Here is a 19,474-nt window from a genome sequence, read left to right as displayed (position 1 = left end):
ACTATTCTTCCAAAGATTAAACATTGGGGATTGGGCTCATTAAGAAGTACAGGGCTGTTTGTTGTAAGCAATTCCATTAAGACACCAGGCTCTGAATGAACAAGTTACTTAACATTTTAACCACTTAATTATACACACAAATGAAAATCCTGTTGACTCCAGCATGTGCTTAACGCTCTGTTGAACCAGAGCCTTAGTCCAGTTAGCAAACTTGTCATGAACTGCTCCTGGTTTATACGAATGGGTTGATTATTTGTAAGTATTCACCAAATAGGTTGGACAAATAATTTTTCTACCTATCGGCTTTTACTGTTTGCTTTAGACTGTTTGCTAGTAATTCATTATTCATTATGGTTGGCCAAGTGTAACACATGATGCTTCTGAACAGGAAAGGCAGGGGAGTAAAAGGAAGAGGATTAATCAATAATGAATAACAGACTTCCTGCTATGCATCTTCGTGCTGAAGTGAGTGAAACGTTGAAAATTTGCAAACATTTTCATAAATTCTCTGTTGCTGCCTGGGTACTCACAAAAAGAAATAATATGCCTTCAAGAATCATTGTTAACCCAATAGGGCATTTTAATGCACTCAGGGTAGGTACCCAAAGGCAGTAAGTGCCAAAAAATGCCAGTGGACACCCTCTAAGCCTTTCCAAGGTGCTTAAGCCGGCAGCATGCCTAGGGTGCATCACAAGCAGATGCTCTTGGGCATCTGAAATTCCCTCTTAGTGCTTATCTGCATCCTTTGAAAATCTTCTGCTCAACCCCACCCAGTGATCTCAGCATGAGGCCACAAAAGCATCTCCTGAAATCATTACTTATGAAACAAAAAGCTTATCACATATTTGACCTGAAGCGCAGGCTTGAATCCGCCTGGAGGTTGAAGTTATACTAAGAATGTGTATGTGAGTCCACTGAGGGGAGAAAAAGCAAAGAAGACAGAGAAGCTCCTGTGATCCTTGCAGGGTTGCTCAGTGGTCTGCAGGTCAAAGAACTGACTCCTTCAAGAAGTCAGTGGAGGAATAGACCTGGTTGGGGGCAAAGGTTTTATTTGTTTGTTTTCCAATGGGAAGTAATAATATTTTGTTTAAAAAAAAAAAAGAGAACGCCAAGATGTTCTCACTTTTTAGCTGAAAAGCTTTTGGTTTGAACAATCTAACAATTAATATAGAAATCACTATACATGGAAATACGTTCAGCTGAAAATGCCATTTGTATTTACTGAAAAACCCTTTTCACTACATCTGGAGGAGTTTGGATAGATTGTGTTGCAAGGTTGTTGCACTCGGGGAGGTCCGAGGGCACTGTGCTTGGGGTTTAGCTAGCAAAGCACAGCTGAGTCATTTCCATTTGGAAGAAAACAACCCCTCATCCTCTCTCCGTAAAGCTATCTACATCTCACTGCCCATGAGATACTTTCTCCTCTTTGCATGCGGAGGTGTTTTGAGCAGAGCTCGTCCCGGGCTGCACGGGAGCGTTCGCCTCCTCCGCTGTCCGCCGGGCGCAGGAACCGGGCGTCAGCACCGATGGATTTACGAGCTCGCCACCAGCCGCCCGTGCCCTGCTCATTAGAAACAATTTGCATGCTGAACATCAGTGTGACAGCCCTAGCGAGGGATTTGTTTAGCTAATTTAAAGTAATGGAGAAGAGAAATTAATCAGTTTAACACTGATGCTCCCTGGCAGGGCAAGGCTGGTAGTCATCCCCCCACCTGTCAGCGAGGCACCCCCAGTTCTGCCCCTGTTTCCAGGCGTGTTTGCCCTCGAACAGAGAGTTCAGGGCTATACTAACAGGCCTGGAGGACCAGGCCAGAAGCTGTCAGCATGGAGAAAAAAACCAAGGCAGCTACTGAGTGCTTCCAGCAAGGTTAAAGCAAACAGGACGATGTGTTCAAAGCGCTGGAGAGTGCTGATGCTCTCAGAACAAAGGACAGGGCAGGAGCCTCCGCCATCAGCTGTGCTCAGCTGTCCCCAGCCCGCTCGGCCGCAGCTGGGGAGAAACCCGATCGCCAGCGACCGCTTGGTTAGTGATTGATTAAGGGAATAGTGCTGGGGTGGAGGAATCCTGCCCGTGGTGAGCATCGCTCCTCTCCAGGTGTTCCGCTTGCCCTGGGAAGCGGAGGGCTGGAGGTGAGGGCTCTGCGGCCACAGTGCGCGGGCTGGGCCTGCAGGGGCTGGGCTCAGCTGTCCGGGGGAGAAACCTCACGTAGGAAGAAGGTTGGGAGCAGGTTCATTTTCAGCTTTTTCTTTTTTAGTGTCTTTCAAAACAAACCTTTTAGTTTTTAATACTCAACTTCAGAAAAAAAAAATCTATATTAAAATATTCTGCTCAGCTAAATACTGAAAACATTCCCTTTATCAGAAGAAAACCCCACAAACCCTCCAAATCTATCCTGTGTGTTTTGCCACTCCCAGGTATATTTAGCACACTTTAGGCATATACCCTTTCCAAAGAAATGAAGATATAAGTTCATGACAGCTGTGACATGAACAGAATCCATACTGTGAACTCAAACAAATATCGTTATAGTTCGTTGTTTAACGTTTATGGTCGCTCTACTGCCAGACATCGTCATGCGTGGCAGTCTGTATTCCTTCTCCCCCACTCTTGTTTACGAGTCTAACACGAGGATTGTTTCCTGGCTCCTCAGCATGTTTAATTTCCCGTGTATTGTTCCCTGGTCCTCCTCTAATGCCTGGAACAGGCAGGACTGTTGTCACGTGGAGTTTGTTGTCTCCCATTTCTCTGTTACAAGTGAAAGCATTTCTGACCTTCGCTATCAACCCAGAGCACGGGTACAGGTTGTTTTCTGTGGAGTTCCTCTAATGTAGGACCTCTAGTCACTGAAAAGCATTAGAAACCCACATATCATCATTTATAGGTGCAATCTAAAACTCATCTCCTTTTATAGGCCCTAGCTTAATAATTGTGGCTGCAGAATGGCCACCGGTATTATTCCCAGAATGAGAACTACTGAACTTAAACAAGTGTAATGCAATAAGGGAGAGATGGAAGTACCCAAGCTTTTATGTACAGAAATGGTGCCAGATTGTAAAAATGTGCACGCTGTAAAATAATGTCTTTAATTATATACATAGAAAGAAGGTTTTCAGCAGCAGATGTCTAAAGATAGGCTCTCAAAACACAGACCTGTCAGTGAACTCTACGGAAAAAAATGGAGAAGACATTTTGATATGGGCTGACAGGGATCGTTTCTGTTTCCCTTAGATGAAAGTGTGAACATGTGTGTGTAAATCCCAAACAGGTTATTTAATTGCAATCATTATTATTGATAGGAAGATTTAAAAGAAAGATTTGATGTAAGAAATAAGAGTAGGAAGAATGGACCATGAATGATGCCCAGTGGTAATCCTGACCTCTGCTCTCGCCTTCGAATTGCAGAGTGACAAGGGCAACCCACAGAGCCCAGAGGAGACCCACGCCAAGTGCTGCCCCGTCCGGACACAGCCCTGAGCAGTGCAGGTAAGGGCTGTCCCACCGCTGCGCCTACAGCCTGGCTTCGTTTGGTCGGGTTTGCCCTTAGCAGTGCGGAGGATGGGGACCTTAAGGCATCAGCTACTGTAGGTCTGTTACCAGAAGATGTTAAGGGATTATTAGCAGGGAACCAATGAGGATTTGCTGATGATGAGGCTAGGAGATATAAAAGTATCTTTAGCTAATGAGTGTGTCCTAATTGTCTGTCTTGAGGTATATGATGAAATTCCTTTGACGCAGCTTGGAAAAGACTGATCCTAAGAGAGACCAGGCTCGTGGCCCTCAGGGCAGGTTGGGTGAGGGGCTTCCCCAAAGCACTGCCACATGTTCAGGAGAACCCAGCTGAGCTGCTCATCAGTGGCTCTCAGCACACCTCCCATTGCCAAAATTTGAAAAAAAAAAAAGGCAATTACAACCCTGGATGACATTTTCTTGATTTCCTTGGGGTTTCTATCACACCCGAACAAAGGTATTTTTGTCCAAGGCTTTTCAGTAATTGGAGATGTGTGGGGAGTTTCACCCAGCACTTAGATCAGAACAATTGCCATATTTTTAAAAGGTTATCCTAATGTTGAGCTTTCTTTTTTTAATGTTTTATAATAAAGTCCCAGAAATAAAGGCTGCAATGTAGTTGCAATAGAAGTTACATTAGCATATTTGGAGAGTTTTTTGATCATTTTTGCATGCATTAGAATGAAATATTCTGTAAAAATTAAACATTATATGCAAATGAGTGCAACAAACCTACATTTTTAATAATAATAATTCATTATCTCCCTATATGTGTCTTCTTTTTTTTTAAAAAAAAAAAAGGAAGTGCACTGTAGACATTAATTCAGCACAGCAGAAGTTTACAGAGGAGATCCACTGAAATTATAATAGAACACATTCCTCATTTGCATAAATCCCAGAATCCCACCTGCCAAAACCCTCCAGCTATTAATAGGTGATATGAATGTCACTTGATGCTCATTTATAATATTATCACTGTAATATAATGCATATTTAGGGCAGATTTTAAGGATCATTGTAATTAACAAAGCACACCATTACCACAAGTGTTTATTTGTGTTATAGGATAAAGATGTTGCATTTGGAAATGATTATAACTCTAGAGGTGTTGAATTACCCCCTTTGGAAGTGTTGCCTTCGTTTAGTGAGTGCAGTAGATTTCCACGGGCTAGTTGCATGTTAAAAAATGGTTTAAAGAAATGGCACGTCTGTGTATCTGCAATGATAATAATCGTTCGTGTGCCAAGCCATGTCTGTATGACGTGTTTTTATTCTTCACCCCAGGGCTGTCTATGTTTGAAAGCTTTTTTCTCCCTTCGTAGTTCTTTATGGGGAAACTGAGTTACCGTTCTGTGAGAGTAGGCTCTTTGAAACAGCTTCAGAGTGTTAAATGCACATTTACAGGGCGAGTTGCTGTGCGCTCTTCTGTTTTCACTGTTTGGAGTGCCATTATCATAAGGTAGATGTGTCCAGGACAGAGTGTGACTTGGTCAAAACTTTCTGGAAGGAAAATGGCTTTCTGGTAGCAATGATACAGGAGGATTGTGTTGTTCAGGTTGACACTGAATTCCTTCCATAATAATTCTCCAGCTTATTCCAGCATGAATAAGGCCTCACTAAATGCCTCAGGATTTGGCCAAATGTAAGTTACTTAAAATTTAATCACCCACACCCTGCAGCAGAGCTGTGGCAGCCAACATCAGAGCTGCAGGGCAGTGAAGAGTTTCCTGCAGTTTCTGCATCCCTCGGTACAGGCAGTGATCCCTCACTATCTCTCCCTGCTTAGGGAGGTGGTGGGAGGCGATGGGAGGCAGAACCAGGAGGAAGGAAATGCTCTGAAACACAAGGAAGGCACCATGCTTTCAGCCCGGTGCTGGCCAGCAAGCCTGCGTGCCCGGGGCTCGCCTTACCATGTGTGTGTGCAGAGGGTGGATTTAATGAACCAGCTCTGGGCTTCCTGAAAATTGCTCTAGAAGGATATATGACCACGAACCTCTGTGCTCAGCCTTGCTGTATGGTCTTTCTCCTTGAGTCTCACTCAGCAGATGATACCAGGGCAGAGCTCCTTGCTCGGGACACCAGCTGTCCCATCTGCCGGGGGCTCTCATGAAGCACCGTAACCCAGCGGGGACTGGACCCAGTCCCTCCTTACTGCTGAATTAACCTCCTCTGCGGGTACAGATGTTGTCGTGTGGCCCACCTTGGGGAACAGCCCCCATGCCCCAGCTGAGAAGTGCTAGAATAAAATCTATTCCAGCAATAGCAGAGCTGGAGGTAAAGAGGAGGCAAAATTCTCATGTCTTTTATGCGAGTGGATTTATTAATTCAAATTTGAATTTTTAATGCAAATCTCTTTAAAATTTCAGGGTTTTGAGCATTTCTACCTCTTCCTTTATAAAACTGGTTATATCTCGCCTACAGTGCCGGGTTGATTGAGGCAGACGTAGCCATAGATATAGTAGTCTCCAGACTCCGCTTAGGACAGATTTCAGTTTAGATTCTAACTAACTGACATGGTAAGAAAATACTGCGGCTTTTCCCTGCCCTCCTTTTCTCTCTTTCTTTCTCTCTTCTGAAATATTTCAACAACACTGAAAAATAATCTTCAGCACTTTCCACAGGGAAGAAAGAAAAAAAGCAACATTTTTTTTTTGTCAGAGAAACCTAACCAAATTTGATAGAGATACATCTGTTCAGAGACTCCAGGAAAAAAAAGAAAAAGACAAATGGAAACTCTCCCAGTGCTTGCGTGAGCACTGCTGAGAACAGAGACTTGTTGATCCTCAGGCTTTCTGGTTGCCCGAGGAAAAGAAATAATTAAAAACATTAAGTGAATAAAACACTCTGTGAAAAAGAGAGCCAATCTCTTTAGCTGAAAACCCATCGTGTCTTTTAAAGACCTTCAGATGCCAATCAGCTACCCGACTCCCCCACACAGGCCACTGTACGGACCCTTCCAGAAGCAGCGTGTTTCACCACCGTAATTATTTTGGAGTCCCTGCTCCTCCTGCTGTGCCCAGTTTTCATGTGTCACCCTCAGCTTGGGAAGAGCGGCGTATTATGTGAGACCAGCGGGTTGATATGATCAAATCCATCTCAGTTTATGCTCTTTCTCGGCGTGGCTGTGGCAATCCTTTGTAACGGATGTTGCGAGTCGCAATCATTGAAAAGTCACCCCGGGTCATACGTGGGTTCAGATGCACTTTATCACATTGACGCCGCTCCTTTGCCTTGCCACATCCTCTAGCAGCTTTCTTGTTTTGATGCCTTCATCTAAGTTCCCCACCGGAGATCACCCACCCCCGGAAGGGCTGGAGGGAAAATATCCCTCTGCAAGAGTGATCAGAGTGCAGTAGCAGAAGAGAAGAAGCCTTTGAGCTTTCTGTGTTTTCGGTGAAGTGGCTTATGAAGCAATCGCAGTGCTTTAGCCTTGTGCCTGCCCTGGTGTCCTGCAGGCTCCCCCTCCTGACTCCCAGGCGTGACTTTGAAAAAAAAGAAAATGAAATTAAAATAAAAGAAGAAGAAAGAAATAAAACAGCAAAACAGCCTATCCCCTAGAGAAGGGCAGTCTGTCTTGGCCAGGAATTAGGCACACAGGCTGCAAGGGGCAAGTACGACTCACGTAGAACAGCAATGCTTTGCAGGGCAGGTATTTTGCTATCGCAGGTATAAATATATATATATATATATATCTCCCCACCCCAGGGTGCTGTGTCACTGCTTCTGCTCAGTGTCTGGCCAGATGTGACATTGCAGCAAGCAGGTGTCAGCGTTCCCCTTCTCGAGCTGCATGGCCGGCTGCACGCACCACAGGCAGAGGCCACAGCAGCAGAGCAGACCCCAGCCGGCTTCCGCGGGGGGATTCCTGCGCCTGCCTTGTGCCCTTCCTCTGTCAAGTGCAGAAAATGCAGATGCTTCGCTACAGACCTGCCAGCCCATGCACACGTACACACGCCCCAGAAATGCACACCCACCCCTCACAGCTACAGCTCCACGGGCAAGTAGAAATACAGCCTGCGCTCACCTACGGACCCAGGCACACACCTACGGACCCAGGCACACACCTACAGACCCAGGCACACACCTACGGACCCAGGCACACACCCATGGACCCAGGCACTCACCTACGGACCCAGGCACACACCCATGGACCCAGGCACTCACCTACGGACCCAGGCACACACCCACGGACCCAGGCACACACCTACGGACCCAGGCACTCACGGGAAGCAAACCCACAGTGCAGCACCGGCGCGCAGCCACCCACAAACACTTTGCGCTTCCCCTGCTGCGCTGAGGTTCCTGTCGCACACAAACCGCACGCAGCTGCCTATAAATAAACACACCAACACAGGCACCAGCCTCAATGTCAGCTCCCCTCAGCCTTTTGGTTTAAATATAGGCATTGGCTCTGCTCCAGGAGGAGGTACAAGTGGTTTCAGACTCAAACAAATTCTTATGAATCCCATTTGCAGCGTGAATATGCTTAGTGAATGTTTCTTTCTCTAATGAGGCCAAAATAGCAATTAACAGGAGCCCTAATGCTACAGTTCCTGAGAAATATACGCATATATATTTTTATCCTTAAGATTATTTGCATCTGGCTTCAAATGCAGAAGCCATCTTGTCTAAACACGTATGTCACACATCACACCTATATCTGCACCTTTCTATTTCATGTTTTGGCATGGTCAGGTTGAGAAGTGCAGGGGAAAATGCTGGCTTTGGATCACTGCAGATCCAAGTCCTCATTGCTGGTAAATCCCAGCACCTTTTTTCTCTCCTGGTTTTGTTTTTCTCCTCTTGAAGATGATATAGGAGCAGAGCTTTTTCTCCTCCCTTCTTTGCTTGCTGCATTGAGGTTTTCCTATCAGGGTTTTCTTTTTCTTTTTTTTTTCTTCTTCTATTTTTTTTTCTCTCCCTACAGCCAACAGGGTGGTTGGTGAATACAAAATTAGCCAATTCAGAGGCCGAACATCCCGAGAGAGCAGGAGAGAAAGAGAGAGAGACATGATCAGCCCTTGCCAAATAGGCTCTCTCGACTCTCGATGCGTTTCTCCCTTTCTCTGAAAATCACGTGAAACAAATGAGAATCGTGGGGAATGCAAATTCCCAGTATATTCAGGGACTGGCCACCAGTGACCCTCCTGCCTGCAGCGTTTCCCTGCTCTGCCCGTGCACTGCTGCAGTACAGAGCATTTACATCCCAGGCAGTCTCCTGCCTGCTGCTGCCTTCCCTGAAACACCCGCAGCCAAAAGGTCATCGGTTTAGCTTTTCCATATAAACCAGCAAGTCTGACCAAAACCCTCTGGGACCAAGCCACGCAGGCAAACGCCCCTCTGCTAATTCCACTCATTTAAGCTGTATGCAAATCTTGCATCTCCTTTTAAGGGGGATGCTTTGGCCTGAATTCCCGGTGGGATGAACACTGGAGATCACCCCAGGGTTTTGGCACTGGGGACTGCCAGGTTGTGTCTGTGCGGTGAGGCAGGGGTGCTTTTGGATGCTCCCTGCTCTCCTGGCTTCCAGCCTGCCCACACTAGGCACCTGCTGGAGGGTATTAACGAAAATCATGGGGTTCAGAGCCAGGTTTTATCCTGATCCAGAGCTGGGACGCATCTTGGGGCTTCCAGCTGTGGCTGCACAGTGAAGCCCGTCCATACAACAGAGGAGGCAACGCTTGTAGTGCAAGTATGATGGGGCTGCATTTGCAGGCTGAATCCCCTGTGAGCTCCATAGCAGGACCTCGCTGCTCTGAGGAGCCAGGGAATGGTTTGCCCTCCTTAGCGTATTAACATTTGCTCAGAGCTTTGAGGACGTAAGCTACGCTGAGAATGTGTGGTGGCATAAAAGATGATTTTAAACATTTTGTTTGCCCATTCCGAATCTTGGGAAGAACTTGTAATGACTGTTATGAGTGATGGCCTCCATATAGTGGTCAGTCAGCTGGGAAACATCAGGACCGCTCTGGAATATCCTTTTCCTGTATTGCATCCTCTGAGTAGGGGAAGCGATACTTAAAGAGAAGGTGAATTTTAAGGAGACCGTTTACATTGACTTCTTGCAATAACTTTTCAAGGTCCTCATAAGTGCCAGGGCATCCGGTCCATAGAGTATCCTGTAAGGCCAAGTCAATAACGTCGTTGACTAGTATCAGAAAAAGCTCCTCAGGTGTGTAGAGCTGGGACTTTGGTGTAGGAAGGGGAAATAAATCCATCCTAAGCTGATACCTGCACCAGCATGTCTAGAATAACAATATTATTGGTGGCAGCAGTAGTGCATAGGCACGAACATCACTGGAACTCACGGGAATGGGGTTTTATCTGGACTGGTTTCCAGTTACCTGCTGTGCAAACTCACACAGCCTCGGCAGAGCCCCTGACTTTTCCCATCACCCCTTCTCTCACGTTCCTCCTCTCCCCTTTCACCCGTTCCTAACTCAGCTATATCTCCCAAGAATGGCTGATTTCCAAAGTGCCAGCGAGTGCCTGAGAATTGCGTAATTGCAATATAATTAATGAATTAAAAGAATGAGATGTTTTAAGTGCTTTCAATATGCCAGTGCCTATAATTATCTACAGAAAACGTGTTCATTAACAATCTCGGAATGTGAGGCTGTGCCTCCTGCCTCTGAGTGCTTCTTTCTCTGAGGGGGCTGGAGGTGGAGGTGGGAGCAGGGAAAGGGCTTTTGCAAATCTTTAGTGAGCTTTGCTTTCTCCCTGGGTTTAGAGCAAGTCAGAAGAGGAGCGAGAGTCTGCAGAATATCTGACAGTTCCCAGCAGACGTGGAGGCAGCACGATTTGCTAGACCAGGGTCATAGGAGCTGTGTCCAAATCCTGGCTCTGCCGTGTGAGTCCCATGCATGAACTCCCATGGATGTGTGCATTTGAGACGCAGAGCATTTATCCCCTGCCCCAGACAGCCCCATGCCACGGATGGAAATTGCAGCCACTTCTGCTAGAATGGAAGAGGTTTGTACATAAATAATTGTACACTATTTTTCAATGTAATATGGCTGGTGCCGAGCCTAGTGAGGGAATTGCCCGGTCTCGCTTGTACTGGTGGGGAAATATTGGGCATTATCTCTCCCGGATTTGCTGAGCAGGACTGAGGAGAGGGGAGGCTCAGCCTTGCTGGAGCACTGGTCGGAGGAAAACTCTCATTAGGAGGTTTGCAGTGCTTTTATTGGGACATGGTGGTGTGCTTGAAGAGCTTGATTTTACTTACATGGGTGTAAATCAAGAGCAATTCCTTTGATGCCAATGGAGTGGCCACCATAAGTGAGAGGTGAACATGGCCTGTTGGTATTGAAAGCACTTAAAGCATCTCTTGAGGGCAATCTTACGAGGGAGCTCGCTCTGTGAGACTGATTGACAGGGTACAGCTCTGCTCCGTGTCTGTCCTTCCCGGGATCCTAAATCGTGAATTAACTCAGCCATGGATGTGACTAACGCATCCTCCGTCTGGAACATTTCAGCCGCGTAGCGGGCTGCAGGCTCCCTAAATGGCTTTCTGTTAAACTTGGGCAATAAATGGCCAGTTCATTTGAAAGGGTTGAGCAGGCAGCACACAGCTATCGGCCCACTGTCCAGTTTAGGGAAATGACAAAGGATGAATTGCAGGGTTATCTCCGCACTTCAGCAAACCGCCGTGTTTCGATTGCAATAACCTGTCCTTGCTGAAAAGGCGACATCCCCCAGCAGACAGGGGTTAAACATCCAGCGGCTGAGGAAGAAGCTGAAAGCACGAAAGAACTACAGTGAGGGCAAGTGTTAATGAAGGAAGATCTTTGCTGGAAGAAAAAAACAGTCACCAGTTGACGGGGTTGGACCCTGGCAGGCAGGAAAGCCGTGACATTTTCGTTCAGAGGGACCTGTGTCCAGAGCGTGCTCCCCTCTCCTTGGACGTGGCTTTCAGCATCCTTAAGTGCTGTCACCAAGGGAAGATTTGGGGTGAATGTGCTTTTTAGGCTTAATGGGACAGAATTAACTGAAGGGACACAATTACAGCAAGAGCTGGTTCCTAGTGCTGTTTTCACATGGGAGCGGGGGGTAGCAACAGCCCAGCTCCCTGCGATTACACCTGCACATCCCAACCTGGGAGCCCGAGGAGGCTGTTCCTGTCCTGTATGTGAAGGATTAATCACTCACTTAGTATTAAGGAAGTACAAAATTTCACTGGAATAGCGAGAAAATGGTTTTCTTGCCTTGCAAACACTTCTTTTTACCTTACCCTGTCTCATCCTCAGTCAGAATGAGAAGCCAGAATGGTGAAACTGTTCACAAAACTGAGCTCTGGAAAATAGAATTTAAATAATTTTGAAATATTGTGCTTTGATTTGAGCATTTTCTAAAAAACTGCTTCACTTTGTAACAGACAAGTAATTTTAAAGGGGAAATCTGGAAGGTTTTGTTTCAAAGTGAAAAAAATGGAAATTTTGGCAATCTTAAAAGGAATAGTGTTTTCGCTTCATGTAAAAAAGTAATGAAAACTGTCTCTTTACTGAAAATATTTCCATTTTTGACAGTTTGCTATTTTTCAACCAAAAAGTGTTATTAGAAACATCTGAAAATAAACACAGAAGGAAAGAACTTCTCTATAGTAGGAAAGACAGGTACATTCCTATGAAATAAAATGAGTTTCTTGATGTCTGCTGAGCACTGCTCATGAGCACAGAAAACATCGTTTATTGTTTTTTTTTTTTCTTTTTGTCACCATCTCAGGAGGTCAGGCCACACGACTGCTTGTGCTGTTCCAGTGCTACCAGAATTCAGCAAACATATCCTGAATATAAAATACATATTAATATATGATGGGCGCAGAGATCAACCTCTGACTGAGCTGATTTACCCACGGGATGAATCAAATCTGCCGTGTCGGCCCGACTATTCCCCCCTCTTTGCACTTTAATTGTATTTCCAGCTTTTGTGTCCGTCTGCCAGCAGCGAGCCAAGCGCTGCACCGGCGTTGCCAGCGCAGGGTCCCTGGCAGAGACGAGCCATCTGGCCACCCCCGGCCCCAGTGCCGGCAACAGCAGCAGTGTGGGAGGAAGCCAAGTTCGGCTTTCCCTGCAGCAGAAGGCAGGGGTCGGCGGGTGGCTCTCTGCTGGACATCGGCTTTTCTTAAAATCTTCAGCCAGTCTGTGGATTTTGAGGGCGGTGAGCCATGTCCTAAAAAGCCAAGACATCATCTGAGAATTTCAGTGCATATCAGAGAAGAACAGGTTTGGTGGGGGGGGTTTTTTTTGTTTTTTTTTTTAATATCCAGTGATGGCTGCGACCGTTGTGTTTGTGGCAATATCTGCAGGAAGAGCAGCTTGTGGCAAGGGAACAGCTAGAGGATAATCCAGAAAAATTTAAGGGCAGACAATGTTACAACATAAACTATCTTCTACATCCAGTAGCACTTGTGATTCTGGATTAGCAAGAAAAAAATTGACCATGGACAGGACATGTAGTTCTGTTCCTTCTTCTGCTACAGTTTCAAAACTAGCTTTGAAGAAGAATTTTAACCAAACCAGGCCTTGGTTTCCTTATCTGAATAATATGAATTATAACACTTTGCTTCCTGACATAGTTCTCAGCAAGCGTAATTCATTAACTTTCCTGAAGTGCTTTTAAACCTCCTGTTTCAGGCACTACACAGGTATTCAAAATAGAGTTCGCAGAGCTAGCTAAAACCACTTAAAATGAAATTAAAATGCCATAATTCCAGATTATGATAAATGCCACTCAGAAAAGTTCTGATGACAAGTTTATGAATTTTTCTCTGTTTGTGGGGGCTGCAGGAGTCCTAGGAGATATAAAAAAGCAATTTTTTTGACAATCATTCTGAGATTGCAAATTCCACAACATTTTTAGAATTTAAAATTTCAGCTCCGTGTTGCAGAGCTGGGAAGGGATGGAGGAAGAGCTGGAAAGATGGGGAAAAAAGGAAGTAAGTGATGTCCAGCCTTCTCTGCCTCTCCTGATCTCCAGGAAAGCTGCTGACACTTTAAAATTCAGGCCTAAAAACTTCCAGCGACAAGGTCTGCCCAGGCACAAGAGATGAAGAGCTGCTGCTGCCCTGGGAAGCCAGGCGGGATGGACCTGTGCTCCTTCCTAAAGCTACCAGGGGAAGACACCTGAGAGGGACTAAGCTGTAGGTGATCTGACAGTCCACTGGTTGACGTTGAAGGGATAGGCAAGCAGTCCTTTTAATGTCTGACTCGCTCTCTCTGTTCTCCCTGTGTTCAATAATGTAAATAAAGTCTTTAAGAAGCCCATTACTTTCATCTGCAGTTCTGAGAGAATCGCTCAGATTCTCCCTTGGCAGTTCTGTTTGCGAATAATAACAACACTAATAAAAAACCTCGGGAAAACAACCAAAGCAAAACAAAAAATATAATCGTAGTAAGAGCAGTAATAAAATAAAGTTTTGCCTTTTAAAGATGTTTCCTCCATTTGAAAGAAAAAAAAAATTTGCAAAGACTTTGCTGGTATCAAACACCTCTGTCTGCACCTGAGGGGGTGCAAGAAGGGTGCGATGGAGCCGGCACCAGAGCGGCACCAGGCTGGGCTGAGTGCCTCAGGGACAGTCCCCGGCATTTGCAGCATCCATGGGCCAGCCAGGGCAGGCTGGTTTTTTTTTCTCCCTTTCACACTGATTTCAATCTGCCTTGCAAATCTTGGTAGGTTTTTTTTTCTTTTCCCTTTCACTCTTTAGGATTCTTTTTTCTCCTTTCACGTTGGTGCCTTTGTCATCTCCTCCAGCCTCCCCCTGCCATCCGTGCCTCGTTCATTTTGGCCTTGAGCTGGTCACTCGAATCGCAGGCGACAAAATCGCCCTTCCCAGCTCTGTGCTTGTGCTCCCAAACAGCCTCTGAAGGTCTAAGCCTGATGCTAGTGAGCTCCTTGTGGTGTTCTCCTGCACATGAAGGAGACAGCTACAATTTTTCCTCACTTCTAAGGAGTCAGGGAGGTGTCTATCCCCATAAATTTAACCATGGTAGACCTACATTGCTTGGTCAGAAGGCACTTCACTAATGCTCATCAGGGCTAACTAGAACAAATGTGAGGGAGCCAGGCTTTGCTGAATCTTGGATTATGTTGAAACCTTTTCTGAAGTCATCTTGCTTTGCTAAAATGTTTTGGAAAGAGAACCTAGTATGGGAAAATTGGGGAAAACTCAACATCCAACTAGCTCTTTCAACATTTTCGCTGTGTTGCTTTTTTGTTAGAGTTTTTTAAACCTTTCCGCTTTGAATTGCATTACTCGTGCACAGTTCTGCTGATTGAAGAACAGAAACAAAATATTCTATGGAAATAAGACATCCATCCCTGCAGATATGTTATTTCCTTGGGCGTTTTTTTTTTCTTTGTTTTTTTAGTGCTTCTGCTCTGAGGAGAGTTTCCAAACCGTTGTTATTTTCATGCAATTTGGCACTAGGTCAAGTTTAAAAATCTAGATGGACTTTGCAAAACTGAGCTGTCCCAAGCCACCACCAGTGTCTTGAGACCTTTCCTTGCCACTCCGAGAGGGCAAAACCTCTGTTCCCTCGAATGGTGTTTCTTCAACTCGACACTATGCTCCTGTTCTGTCCTGAAAGCTTTACTTCTCCTCTGCCTAAACGTCATGTTTTTGAAGGAGTAATTTTAAGGTCAAGTTTGTTCTGTTACATTTGTCCTGGGTAAATTGAACCATTCTCATTGTGGTCCTCACACTGCTTGCTCCCTGGTTTACTCAGCTCATCACTTTGGTCTCTCTTCCCTGGGCCAACCTATTTCCCAGGGAAGGAACCTATAAATATTTTATTGTCTGTCTTTGTGAGTCAGTTTGTGCTTTGATTGAATTCAACAAGTTAGGGAACAAGTAAACACTGTCGCTGGAACAGACAGTGAGGCAGGCGAGGGATGGTCCATCACCAGCTGCTGGGGTGAGCTCTCAGTGGAGACCGAGAGTAAAAGAGGGGCCTCCCCGTCCCATTTGTGGACCCCTTTGGAGTCCCACTGCTCGTAACAGCGGGATCTGCAAAACGAGCTAGGTAACATATCATCATTTCTGTCTTTGAACATCTGTTGGAGCCATGCAAGTTGCCAGGGAATAATAAGCCAAGCACGAAGTTCAAACCCCGTCTCTGCTGGATCTGCTGCCTCATCCCCCCCACCCTGCCTCTCCTCTCCCCTGTGCATCATCTCCAGCGAGAATATTTCAGTTTTAGGAGAATAGGTTTCGTCTATAATTAAAAAGAACAGGATTATTTGTAGTTCTATTGAAACAAAAATATAATTCTGTTGAAACAACAGCGTGTCTCAGTAACGCTTCAATTTCCATCACATTTTCAGCAGAAGAAAACATAGGCACGTAGTTTTGCTTTTCATTTCATTGAAGTGAGACTTTTTTTTTTGGCTGTGGTAAAAATGTTCATTTTGATGATATTGTTGCAGTCATACTCTTTCTGAACACATGGCTTGTACTGAAACAATGAACAAATATTATTTGATGTTTCCTGCTATGTTCGCTTGTCGTTATAACAGCTCGATGTTGTTGGAGTTGAAGATGTTCATAAAAATCAAGCATCATGATGCTTCCCAATAATATTTTGACATTTTTGATCTGAGGGTAATTCTGCGTTTGCATTTTGATGTATAACAAAAATAAATGTTAAAATTTCAGGGAATTAGCTCTGCCTGCTCTGACCAAGGGGGATGGAGGATTTCCTAGTGATTGTGTTTGGACAGTGGTTGTGATGAGAAGCCCTTCTGCAACTGATCTAGTACAAAAGGATTTTTTTTTCTATAGTTAAAGAGGGTTGGCAGTTTAAATTTGTGATGTTAAAGAATTAATTATTAACAGAAATAAAAATGCTTTAGAAATACAACAAAATTTTATTTAGCAAAAAGAAGAATCTTTCAGGGGGGAAAAAACAGGGTTTTTTTCAACCAGTTCTTTCTCTGTTTAAATTTGTATGAATAGCAGGGGGAGAGCCTCACATCCATCACTCAGCTTTCCTAAAAATACAGATTTTTTTTTAAAAAACCCCAAAACTCTGTCTTGTTTATTAAATTAAGGTATTAGAACCTGTCTTTCTGCTCATCTCTTCTTCTCCAGGCCAGGATTATGTTTTGATTTGTAATAAAATTTGACACAAATCTGACAATAGTTTGACCAGGCTTTGCATTCGGGAGATTAAAATAAGGATCTGCAAATGGCAGCATCCCCTGCAGTTACATTCCCTGGCCTCCTCTCCTTCCCGCTGCTTCTCTGGCTGGTTGCCCCTGTCTCCTGCATCCCCTCTCTGCTTGCCACCACTTTCTTGCTCCTCATGCCCAGGCTCCCCGGAGCCTCCTCAGCCCCTTCCCTCTGCCCGAGTCCCTCATGTCACCTTGGCGAGAAGGCCTTTGGCCTGCTCCCTCCGGCCTCCTGGCTCCCTTCCACCGCCGTGTCCTCCCGTCACAGCAGCACCGCGCGGGGACAGTCGCCGTCCCTTACATTCCCTCACAAATTGAATTCATCATGAACGTATGAATAAATCCCCAAGAGAATAAAAGTTCTCGGAGGTAATTGAATCACACAAGAGTGATGGGGCTTTCTTTTTTTTCTCTCTTGACTCATTCCCAGCCGAGGTTCAATCAGCATTCATTACTCCCACCTCCCTCCATCTGAAACGGCAGAGGAACTGGGTGAAGGAGGACTCAGCCTTCTGATTAAACCTTCCAAACACGATGGCCTATCAAGCCCAGTAATTTGTAAGCCAGGAAACACGAGATTTTCATTCAACACAGATCAAAAGGCGCAACCCATAGAACCAGCTGAGAAGAACAGAGGAAGAGAATCGTATTGAGGGTATCATGGTTTAAAAGTTTCTTTTGAAACGACAGTTTGATTAAAAAGTATTTGAAAATATTTTCAAGCATGGAGCCACTTACAGTAGAAAAATGCTGAAACAATTAGCAATCAAAAGAAAATCTTTTGATTTGACATTTTTGCCCTCTTATTTGATTTTGCTTCAGTTTAAGGAAAATATTAGGGAAAAAACCCTAAACTTGAATGGAAATAATAGCAATATTCCACACATACATGCCACTTGATTAAACATTTAGATTGCAGTGTTTTGACATTCTCTAAATGAAACATTTTGACATTATGAAATGGAATTTTTCAATAAGCTTGTTTTGATCTTTCTAGATCAAAAATATCGTGGAATTCTCCATCAAAACAGTGTGTCGAGAATTCATTTCTCGGGCTGGTTTGAGGGAATGAGATTTCTGCTTGGCGAAGGCTCCAGCAGGCAGCGCCGCGCGGAGGCTGTCAGCCGGCAGGTAGCCATGGGGAGGCACGTCTCACCTGACCCCAACTGATGTGGCACCCAGGATCACATGCAGAGGCACAGCCGGGCACGTATGTCACAGACTCACACATACCTTTCTGTGATGAAGCTGAGCCAACCCTCGGACATCCACCACGGAGGCTCTGACGTCCTCAGCTGGGATCTAACCTGTGACCTTCAGCACTGAAAACACAAGCCTGCAGCCTGAGCTAAAGAAAATATTGTGCAGCTGGAAGAAAATCCCCGGCTCTGCAGTGCTTTTGCCCACTAGAGGGAAGTGCATTCCCACGCACGCGGGGTGAGCGTGCAGCAGTGCACATGCCATGGCTTTGGACACTTGCTCCCCACGCTGCCACCGAGCCCGACCCAGCTGCTGGGGCGTTCATCTGCCCATTGCGATGGCTCTGCCAAAGTGCTGGTGGCAGCTGAAGGGGGCAACCGGCATTGCTCTGTGACCATACCCACTCTCCCCATCCCTTGCCGTTACCAGCACACTTGCACAGGCACAGCCCCGCTGTTGGCATGTATCTGCTTTGTGGATAAAATCACAGTGGCAAAACTCGAGCTCTGTAGGGAAAGGATTGAGTTACATGCTCTCTTGAAGAATATGTATAAAGTTATGCTTGAATTGGTGGAGGAACACTGAAGATCTGGCCCTAAGCCATTTCAGTGCTGTCTGCACTTGGAAAACTGCTAAATGCACAGATGTAATCCGTACAGATGGGTCTAAACATGAGCATCCAAGGCAGTGCAGTGAAGTGCACGCAGTGGCAGTATGTATATGTAAGCAATCAAACACAGGCTGGATGAAATTATATATATGTGACCAAATACATGCTGTGCTGTCTGACTGTTTGTCCAGCCAGCAAGGTTAACATATTCTCCTAGGCAGATTGGCTTTTAGGGCAAAGCTCCTACATGCTAATGCAAGTGTAAGAGAAGATACATCTCCATGAACACAGAAGCAAGGTAAATGTATTTGTGATATGCAGATTGAAGTGAGCTGCACAAACCTATGGGTATAAGCTACCATATGCCTGTGTAAAACTGGGAACACTGGCATGTGACTGTGCACAGAAACACACACAGCACCGCTCAGTTCTTTGCGGATGTACTGTGGCTCCATCTCCGAGGAAGTCCAGTAATGCTGATGATACTGGTATTGAACAGAGACTGAGTCCAGCAGTGTCAAGCATGAGGTAAAGCGCCTTGCACCTCAGTTTTCAGCTTAAAACACACTTTTGGACAAGAGTGGACATTATAATTAACCTGTTGATATTCCCCCCCAACAAGTGTTCAAACTTTTGTGAGCTTTTACACTTCAGCTATTTTTTTTTCTCTGCTGTCTGAAGGGCTGTCTCTGTTCCTGGGCAAAGCCCGTTTCTATTTCCACTCCTCTTTTGGCATTTTGTTGCAAAACCTGATAAAACTTGTACCTTTTCCCTGGTTCACTCCAATAGTTCTCAAGAGCAAAGTCTTCAGCCAATTTAAATTTGTGATGCCCTGTGGAAGGCAATAGAGATTTAATGGAGCTACTTTGTGTTACAGCATCTGGCCCCAAATTCTCCAGGGAAGCAGAGTATCATGTACCAGATCAAAGGGCCAGGTTGATGTGTGCTACAGACAGGGAATGGGGAAATTTGTTGAGATGGAAAAT

At 45.2% G+C, this 19,474-nt stretch overlaps 1 protein-coding gene across 1 annotated transcript in view; it reads left to right on the top strand.

Annotated features, from left to right (window-relative positions):
- The first annotated feature begins 3,405 nt into the window (after positions 1–3,405).
- Positions 3,406–19,474, top strand: part of BRINP1 (BMP/retinoic acid inducible neural specific 1) — a 146,316-nt gene continuing 130,247 nt past the window's right edge. Inside the window, exon 1 of the mRNA XM_068413934.1 lies at positions 3,406–3,484. The gene's annotated coding sequence lies outside the window, so the exon portion shown is untranslated. The remainder of the gene's footprint in view (positions 3,485–19,474) is intronic.

The sequence above is a fragment of the Nyctibius grandis genome, chromosome 16, assembly GCF_013368605.1.
Source record: "Nyctibius grandis isolate bNycGra1 chromosome 16, bNycGra1.pri, whole genome shotgun sequence".
Lineage (NCBI taxonomy): Eukaryota > Metazoa > Chordata > Aves > Nyctibiiformes > Nyctibiidae > Nyctibius > Nyctibius grandis.
The sequence above is the reverse complement of the archived record's forward strand: the minus strand, read 5'-3'. Positions and strand labels throughout refer to the sequence as shown.